The sequence below is a fragment of the Brassica napus genome, chromosome C9 (assembly GCF_020379485.1).
Source record: "Brassica napus cultivar Da-Ae chromosome C9, Da-Ae, whole genome shotgun sequence".
Taxonomy (NCBI): domain Eukaryota; kingdom Viridiplantae; phylum Streptophyta; class Magnoliopsida; order Brassicales; family Brassicaceae; genus Brassica; species Brassica napus.
In genome coordinates this window covers 19645245-19654078 of record NC_063452.1, presented here as the reverse complement: position 1 = coordinate 19654078, position 8834 = coordinate 19645245, and the positions used below count along the sequence as shown (strand labels likewise).

General features: G+C 38.3%; 1 pseudogene; it reads left to right on the top strand.

The window, feature by feature from the left end:
- The first annotated feature begins 4443 nt into the window (after positions 1–4443).
- Positions 4444–8834, top strand: LOC106406642 (annotated as a pseudogene).

Genomic DNA, 8834 nt, shown 5'->3' with positions numbered 1-8834 from the left:
CCGGAGGAAAGCATGTGCGTGCCTCAACTTGTTGTCCAACACAAGGATATATATTCTCTGAGTATCCTGCAAACAAAGTATCTTTTGAGTAAACCGGCCATACAAGTGTGGAGATATGCAAACCAGCTGCTGTTCCAGCTGCTATAGCATGAGAGCAAGATATTTTCTCGACTTGATAGACATCACAATCACACTTTTGAAGTTCCAGATCAACATTACATTCCCTATTGCAACCTTTCACAAAGAACTTCCATCCATCAATTTGTTGGACTCTCAGAGTATACGCGATCTCCTCTCGAACAGCAAGCAAGTTTTCATTACCCCGACTATGTTGAGTTATAAGACTCAAAGCATCTCCTCTCCTTTTCCAATACCACCTTCCTAGCTTCTCCCTTATGAACTCCAGCAGGAACTGAATAGGAAATCCTTTTGCTCGCTTCAGTGCGGAATTAATTGATTCAGCAATATTACTCGTTTTTAAGTTGTACATGTCTCCCTGAAAATGAACCCTTGACCATAGGCTCACATCGGCATCCAGATACTCTGCAAGATGCGGATTTGCACTCCGTATCTCATCCATGTTGCCACAAAGAGAGCTTTCGTTGACTTGTATATTCTGAAGGAGAACCTATGCCTCACCGCTGTCAACCGCAACTCTGAAAGCAGTGCATCCCTACTAGCAAAACTCTAGTTGACATAGATTCTGTCTGCAGATGTTCTTTTTCCTTCACAACCATATGCCCCTTTGTAATCTTCAAAACATATTTCATCATCTTCTTCCTCATCCTCGTCTTTAACCTTTTCATACTCACTATAATCCTCAGCATCAGCGACAACAGGGATCTCAGCATCCTCCTCCCCATCATGATCCGTAGCTTCATCCCCCTCCTCGGCTTCATCCCCCTCCTCATCTTCATCCCCCACATCAGCTTCATCCCTTTCCACAGCTTCATCCCTTTCCTCTGAAACCATTCTCATCTTGCTAAAGCTTGATACACAAATACGTACTTCATGCGTTTTAGTTATCTCGAGCAAGTTCCGAACTTGTCTATCACTTGTAACATGAATAGGAGGAAGGTCTGGAGCCATATGTTGTAATGAGTAGGTTAACTCCACAGACTATGTGTTCATGTCCAGGTATTAATCGTCTTGAGCCATTGCAACAAGATCAGCATGTGTCGAACCTTCACTCAAAAATAACATTCTCGCTCCTTTGAAATGATCAACCACAAAATTCCAACATCCATCTTTCAACAATCATTCTCCATACACTGTATGTAACTGGCGCATCATCTGAAAAAGTCAAAATAAAACACATTAGCAAACATAGAACAAAGAAAACGAAAGTTTATTAAAGATCGACGCGGACGACTTCAATCTAAGTCTTCCAGACGACTAAACTATAAGTCGTCTGGTCAACGCAGAGGTTATTTTTGCAATTGGCTTTGAAATCTGTTATCTGAGACGACTGAAAAATAAGTCGTGTACTTTTGTTTGGTTAAAAAAAACTCCAAAAAAGCTAGACGACTTACATTTCAGTCGTCATATGTTAGTTTTGCATTTGACTGGATTATTTCAGAATTTTAACTTTCCTGGACGACTTACATTTCAGTCGTCTGGCGAAAAATTGAAATATCAATATTTTATTTAAACTCGACGACTTACAATTAAGTCGTCATAGGTTAGTTTTGAAATTAAAAATAAAACTTCAATATTTAATTCTATATAGACGACTTACAATTCAGTCGTCCGTCCGACGACTTAAGTCGTCCAGGATTTATGAGGTTTGACCAGAATCTCGGAATAAAATCATGAACGACTTACATGTAAGTCGTCGGGCGGACGGCTGAATTGTAAGTTGTCTGGGTATAATTAAATATTTAAGTTATTTTTTTCAATGGCAAAACTAACATACGACGACTCACATGTAAGTCATTTGGTTTTAATAAAATATTGATATTTCAAATATCCACCAGACGACTGAAAAATAAGTCGTCAGGAAAGTCAAAATTCCGACAAAATCCAGTCAAATGCAAAACTAACCTAGGACGACTTACATGTAAGTCGTATAGGTTCTTTGGAGATTTTTTTGTAACCAAACAAAAACAGACGACTTATATTTCAGTCATTTCAGAAAACAGATTTCAAAGTCAGTTGCAAAAATAACTTTTGCATTGACCAGACGACTTCCAGGTAAGTCGTGTACAGCCAAGTCGTCTGGACGAACAGATCTGGAAAAAAACTTCATTTCATACCTTAAATTGATGAGATAACTTCCTTAGCATACATAAGGCTTCTCCAAGCACACAGAATCTCAAACGAAAGTGACCCACCCAGAATCGTTAGCTTCTATGACTCTCTGAACTATAAAAATGTAGAATCAAAATCTTGGATTTTTTTAGCTGAATGTGGAGAGAAAGTGAGAGAGATGTTGTGTTTAGTTCATAAGAATGGAGAAAGAGGAAGGGTAAATCGATTTTGGGAGCTTTAAGAGCTTTAAATTGGTTGTTCATGGTGGTTGGAGTATTGATGACAATGACAATCTTGTAATTACTTGAAGATGATGAGGGTGAGAGAGTAAAAATGTCATTTTCGAAAAAAATAAAATAAAAAATTTGATGGCATTTTCGTGAATTATATCAACTTGTGGGGTGAATAGGGCAAAACTAATTTTCAAAAACAAAAGATGTTAGTTTTGTGTTTGACTTTGAGTTTTAGGTCAATTTTGCAAAAATCCCATAAACCATTTACACATATTTAAACATAAATGATATATTAATTTTAAAATAATAATTAAAATTAAAATTTTTATTAAATAAAAATTTTGTCAACCAAAATTTAATTATTTGATGTCATATAGGGCATCAAAATCTAGTAATTTTTAAAAACTATTCACATAGCAATTTTTTGGGGTTTATATTAAACTCAGAGACCATTTTGTAAATAATGCAAAGAATTATATTTCTTTATATCCTTCATACCCTCAGATTTTTAGCCGTGCCAAAATTGAATGCACTAATGTCTCCCAATGCCCAATTTCCTTAAATAAAAGATTATATAAGTTCGTCTGATAGAATGGAAAGTTGTACACAACACCATTGTCATTTTAGCTGATGTAGATACCAATTGAAGAGTCTTTTATCATCTACTTCATTCATTAATCTAAATGGAATCCAGAGTTTATACATAGACAGTACATCTAGGCCTGCGACTTTTGTAGGCCTGTGACTTTTGTCCGAACCGAACAGACCGAACCGAGCCGAACCGAAATTTTCACTTTTCGGTTCGGTTTCGGTTTTGGATTCGGTTTAGTTCGGTACGATTTTGAAAAGTAATTCGGTTTTCAGTTCGGTTTTCGATTTTCAAAAAAAAAACAGAAAAAACCCCAAAATCCGAAAATATTCGAAAATAACCAAAAAACCGAACCGGATTTAACCGAAAAACCCAAAAATATCCGAACTTAACCGAAATAACCGAATTTAACCGAAAATTGCCGATTTTGTTTTTGGAAAATTAGACCGAAATTAACCAAAAACCAAAAAACCAGTTATTTTCGGAAATAATTTTGAAAACCGAAATTAACCGATAACCGAACCGAAATTTAATTCGGTTAATTTCGTAAGAAGTTTTAAAAATTTCGGTTAAACGAAAATCGACGGTTCGATTCGGTTCGGTTTCGGAAAACTGAAGTCGCAGGGCTAAGTACATCAATAAACAGCAAATCTAACGTTTGATTGGTAAGAACTGTTATTTTATTTTTTGACCGTAGAAATATTGCTGTGATTTTTTTTTGCTTTGGTTCTAGATTTTTAAATTTTTAAAAGTTTTTAAATTTGGGTTGTAGGTATTATCTGTGCAAAGCAATTTTAAAGACATAAATTTAAAAAAAAATGCTGTGGATTTAAAAAGAAAAAGATTGTGAGCTTTAGAAAAAATACAAATCAAAATTAGTATAGATTTAGGGTTTTAATTATAATTGTGGTTCTGGAAAGCATCTATACTAATAGCCAATCACACCCCTAAATGCACGTCGAGTTGAAGAGTTTTTATAATCATATTACAGCAAAAGGAAAAAGAAAATAAATAAAGAGAAATTTGTCCTTATCATACATTAAAAGCCCTAAATTCATTATCTAACTAAAACAACTTTTTCTATAGTCATTTTTCTTCTTATTTCTTTCTAATTTCTTACTAAAAGACTAATTATTCTTTTTTTTGGTTATTCCACAAATAACCCCATAGATAAAAGCACTTTATTTTTTTTTATATATTAATACAAGACAAAAAAGCATTTGTCACAAATTAAATAATGATTGGGAAATAACGCGTCTGAGTATGAATAAAAAAGGGGAGGGGGGGGGGAGGGGGGGGGGGATTCCTTGAAACTTAATTACGTGTCCCATGGGAAACAGCTTTTGTCACTTTCCGTGATACCTTCAGTAAATGCCCATGAAGCTATTTTGTATAAGCAAAGCTTTTTTTCTTAAGACTTAACTCACCTTTCTCTTTTGTTAGTGTTGAGATTCAAAAAGAAAAATCTGAGAACTCGATCCTTTCTCAATCATAATACGGACGGGTTCTTTCTTGATTGGGATTCTTGTTTCTGCTGCTGCTGCTGCTGCAGTAGGGTGCACGATCATACCGATGGGTTATTTCTTAAATTGGACTCTTGTTGTTGCAGTAGGTTGTTTCACGTTTTATAAGAAGATCAGATTTCATCAAAGAGACAAAGAAATGGATCATGCTTCTTCGTCTCCTTCATCTTCTTTGTCTCTTCCACCATCTTCGTCTTCTCTATCTCCCTACTCTCAGAATTATATATACCAAGTATTCCCTAGCTTCCACGGGGCAGATGTCCGCAAAGCATTCCTCAGTCACATCCTGAAGGAGTTAAAAAGCAAGGGAATCAACCCATTCATTGATAATAACATCGAGAGGAGTAAGTCAATTGGTCCAGAGCTCAAAGCCGCAATCAGAGGATCGAGGATCGCAGTCGTCTTGCTCTCAAGGAACTACGCTTCCTCGTCATGGTGTCTGGACGAGTTGGTAGAAATCATAAAGTGCAGAGAAGTGTTAGGCCAAACAGTGATGACCGTTTTCTATGAAGTGGATCCAACTGATGTAAAGAAGCAGAGAGGAGAGTTCGGAAGGGCTTTCAAGAAAACGTGTGTTGGAAGGAAACAGGAGGAAATCGCCAGATGGAGACAAGCTTTGGCGGAAGTAGCCACAATTGCCGGAGTGCATTCAACCAAATGGTTCGTCTTTTTTTATATATATACCGCTTACACTCAATCTTTCTAGCATATATAAAAATTTCATCAAGAATTCAAAATTTTCTGATGAATCTCTCCCTTTGCTAGGGATGATGAAGCGGCCATGATTGAAAAAATTGCCGTTGATATTTCTAACAAGTTGAATTATTCCAAGCCATCCAATGATTTTAACAACATAGTTGGGTTGAAAGCTCATTTGGAAAACATGGAATCATTGTTATGCTTACACTCAGATGAGGTGAGGATGATTGGGATTTGGGGTCCGTCATGGGATTGGTAAGACCACAATCGCCAGACATCTTTTCAACCAGGCCTCTAGCCATTTCCAACATAGTATCTTTGTGGAGAACATCAAAGCATCAATGCATACGAGAAGAACCTGCTCTGATGACTACACTGCGAAGTTGAACTTGCAGCAACAAATAATGTCTCAAATATCCCCTAAGGATGTCAAGATTGGCCAATTAGAAGCTGTGGTCGTGGAAGCAGGATTATCATCACCACTCAAGATCAAAATGTCCTGAGGGCACATGATGTCCAAGATGTTTATAGAGTGGATTCCCCACCACCTCATACTGCTCTTAAAATCTTTTGCCGGTATGCTTTCCGTCAAGATTCCCCATATGCGGGTTTCGAGAAGCTTGCTGGGAAAGTTACAAATCTTGTCGGTGAACTCCCTCTGGGACTAAAGGTTATGGGCTCCTATTTTCGGGGAATGTCCAGGCAGAAGTGGGAAAAATCACTACTAAGGTTAAAAAAGCACCTTGATGGAAGCATTGCGAGGATTTCGAAGTTTAGTTACGATGCCTTAGACATGGAAGATAAAGTGTTATTTCTTTATATAGCTTGCTTTTTCAACTATGAAAGCATTGCAAAACTGGAGAAGTATCTTGCAAATGAGTTCTCGAATTTGAGATCAGGGCTTGACATCTTAGCTGAGAAATCTCTCATATCTATGAATAACTCAGGTTATTTAGAGATGCAAAAGTTGCTAGAGCAATTGGGTAGAGATATTGTTCATCAAGAGTACATTCGTGAGCCTGGACGACCTCAGTTTTTAGTTGATACAAGAAAATATTCGTGAAGTACTCACTAACAATACTGTAAGCACATTTATCTTTCATTGCCTTTGTGGATTCATTTTGATAACTCATAATCATATAATCTTTTGAATCCTCTTTTCAGGTTAGCACAAATGTTCGAGGCATTAAATTTGACTTGTCTGAACTCTCGGAAGACTTTAATATAAGTGAGAGAGCCTTCGAAGGACTATCCAATCTTCAGTTCCTAAGATTCCACTATAGAATTGGTAACCGGAGAAACCAACTGCACTTACCACGAGGTCTGAACAACATACCCACAGGACTTAGGATACTACATTGGGATCAATTTCCGGGGACAAGTTTACCTTCAGATATGAATCCGCAGTCCCTCGTTGAACTAGTAATGCATGGCAGCAAGCTTGAGAAGTTATGGGAAGAGACTAAAGTAAGTGCTATTTATTTCTCTCTAGTATCTAAATTACAGGTTTTATTTTGAATTGAATCTCAATGGTGTGATAGTGTTAATGGCCTTAAAATGCTCATTTGTATGTACAGCCGCTTGGAAAGCTCAGGTGGATCAATTTGAGCTCTTCTGTAAACCTGAAAGAGCTTCCTGATCTCTCACTTGCCACTAATCTAGAGGAAATGGATTTGAATCAATGCACAAGTTTGGTGGAGCTTCCCTCCTCTATTGGTAAAGCCAGTAATCTCAAGAAACTGGATCTCGTACACTGCTCAAGTCTGGTACAGCTTCCCTCGTCAATTGGAGATAACACTAATCTGCAAAACCTGGATCTCAGTAATTGCTCAAGTCTGGTGGAGCTTCCTTCATCAATGGATAATCTCATTAACCTTGAGAAAGTTAATCTCAGTCACTGTTCGAGTTTGGTGAAGTTCACTTGTTCCCATGTCAGAGAGTTGAACCTTGCACATTGTTCAACTCTGGTGGAGCTCGCTCCCTCTACTGGGACTCTCTTCAATCTCGAGAAATTGGATCTCAGTCACTGCTCAAGTATAGTAGAGCTCCCTTCCTCCGTAGAGAACGCCACTAAACTCCTGCACTTGAATCTCGAAGGATGCTCAAGTCTGATGGATCTGCCATCTTGCATTGGAAATGCCACTAGTCTCCAGAAGTTTTATCTCAATAACTGTTCGAGTCTTGAGAAGCTCCCATCGTCCATCGGAAGTGCCAGTAATCTAGAAAAACTGGATCTCAGTAATTGCTCAAATCTTGTGGAGCTTCCTTCCTCCATCGGAAATGCCATAAATCTGCTGTACTTGAGTCTTATAGGATGCTCGAGGTTAGTTAAGCTCCCCAGCTCTATGGGGAATCTCACTAGTCTCAAGATATTGTATCTCAATAACTGCTCAAATCTGGTGGAGCTACACTACACTATCGGCAATGCCATTAGTCTTGAGAAACTAGATCTGAGTAATTGCTCAAGCCTGGTGAAGCTCCCGCACTCCATCGGGAAGGCCACTAATCTTCAGAAACTGAAGCTCGTTAATTGCTCAAGCTTGGTGGAACTCCCATCCTCCATAGGAAACCTCTTTAAATTGCAGTTGCTGTGTTTGAAGGGGTGCTCTAAGCTGGAGGTTCTTCCGATCAACATTGACATGCAATCTCTGAACGAGCTTGATCTCACTGATTGCTCTTTGCTGAAGTCATTTCCCCAGATTTCGACATACATTGGAGTGCTTAGGCTAAAAGGAACAGCAATAAAAGAAGTTCCTTCATCTACAAGGTTATGGTGCCGTCTTGCTACACTGCAGATGTCATACACTGAAAGCCTCAAGCAACTGCCGCATGCTCTTAGCTGCATCACAGAGCTGCACTTGAGCAATACAGAGATACAAGAAATTTCTCCATGGGTTAAAGAAATCTCTAAACTACGTAGATTTGTACTTAGTGGATGCAGAAAGGTGGTATCACTCCCACAGCTTTCGGATTCCTTATCCTCTCTACATGCAGAAAACTGTAGATCCCTGGAGAGACTAGATTGCTCTTTTCACAACCCGTAGATTCGTCTCAATTTTGCAAACTGTTTCAGGCTGAACAAAGAAGCCATAGCCCTTATCATCCATACATCCACTCGTCGGTGTGTGGTTTTTCCTGGTGGAGAAGTGCCTGCCTGTTGGAGATGAGCTTAGCACAGGCCCATTAAAAACTAAGCCCAAAATCAGGTCCGGCCCGTTAAGCAACAATTGATGATTTCGCTAGAAGACAAAACGTACATCACTATAAATAGAAGACGTCAGACTCATTGAAATGACGGTCAGAAACGTACCGAAAGTACATAAAAGGAGAACATCACCTCTTCATCACAAACAAAGTCTTGGACTCGACCACTAGGCGAGCTCGGCCCAGATGACCTCAAACCATAAAATAGAAAGATACTTGTTTAGACGAACTGTTTAGACGAGCATCTTTAGTTCTGGTAATTGTCTGAACTTGTTTATTCTTGACTATTAATACGAAAATCTCCATCCCTTTATATCATTTATAAATATTACATCA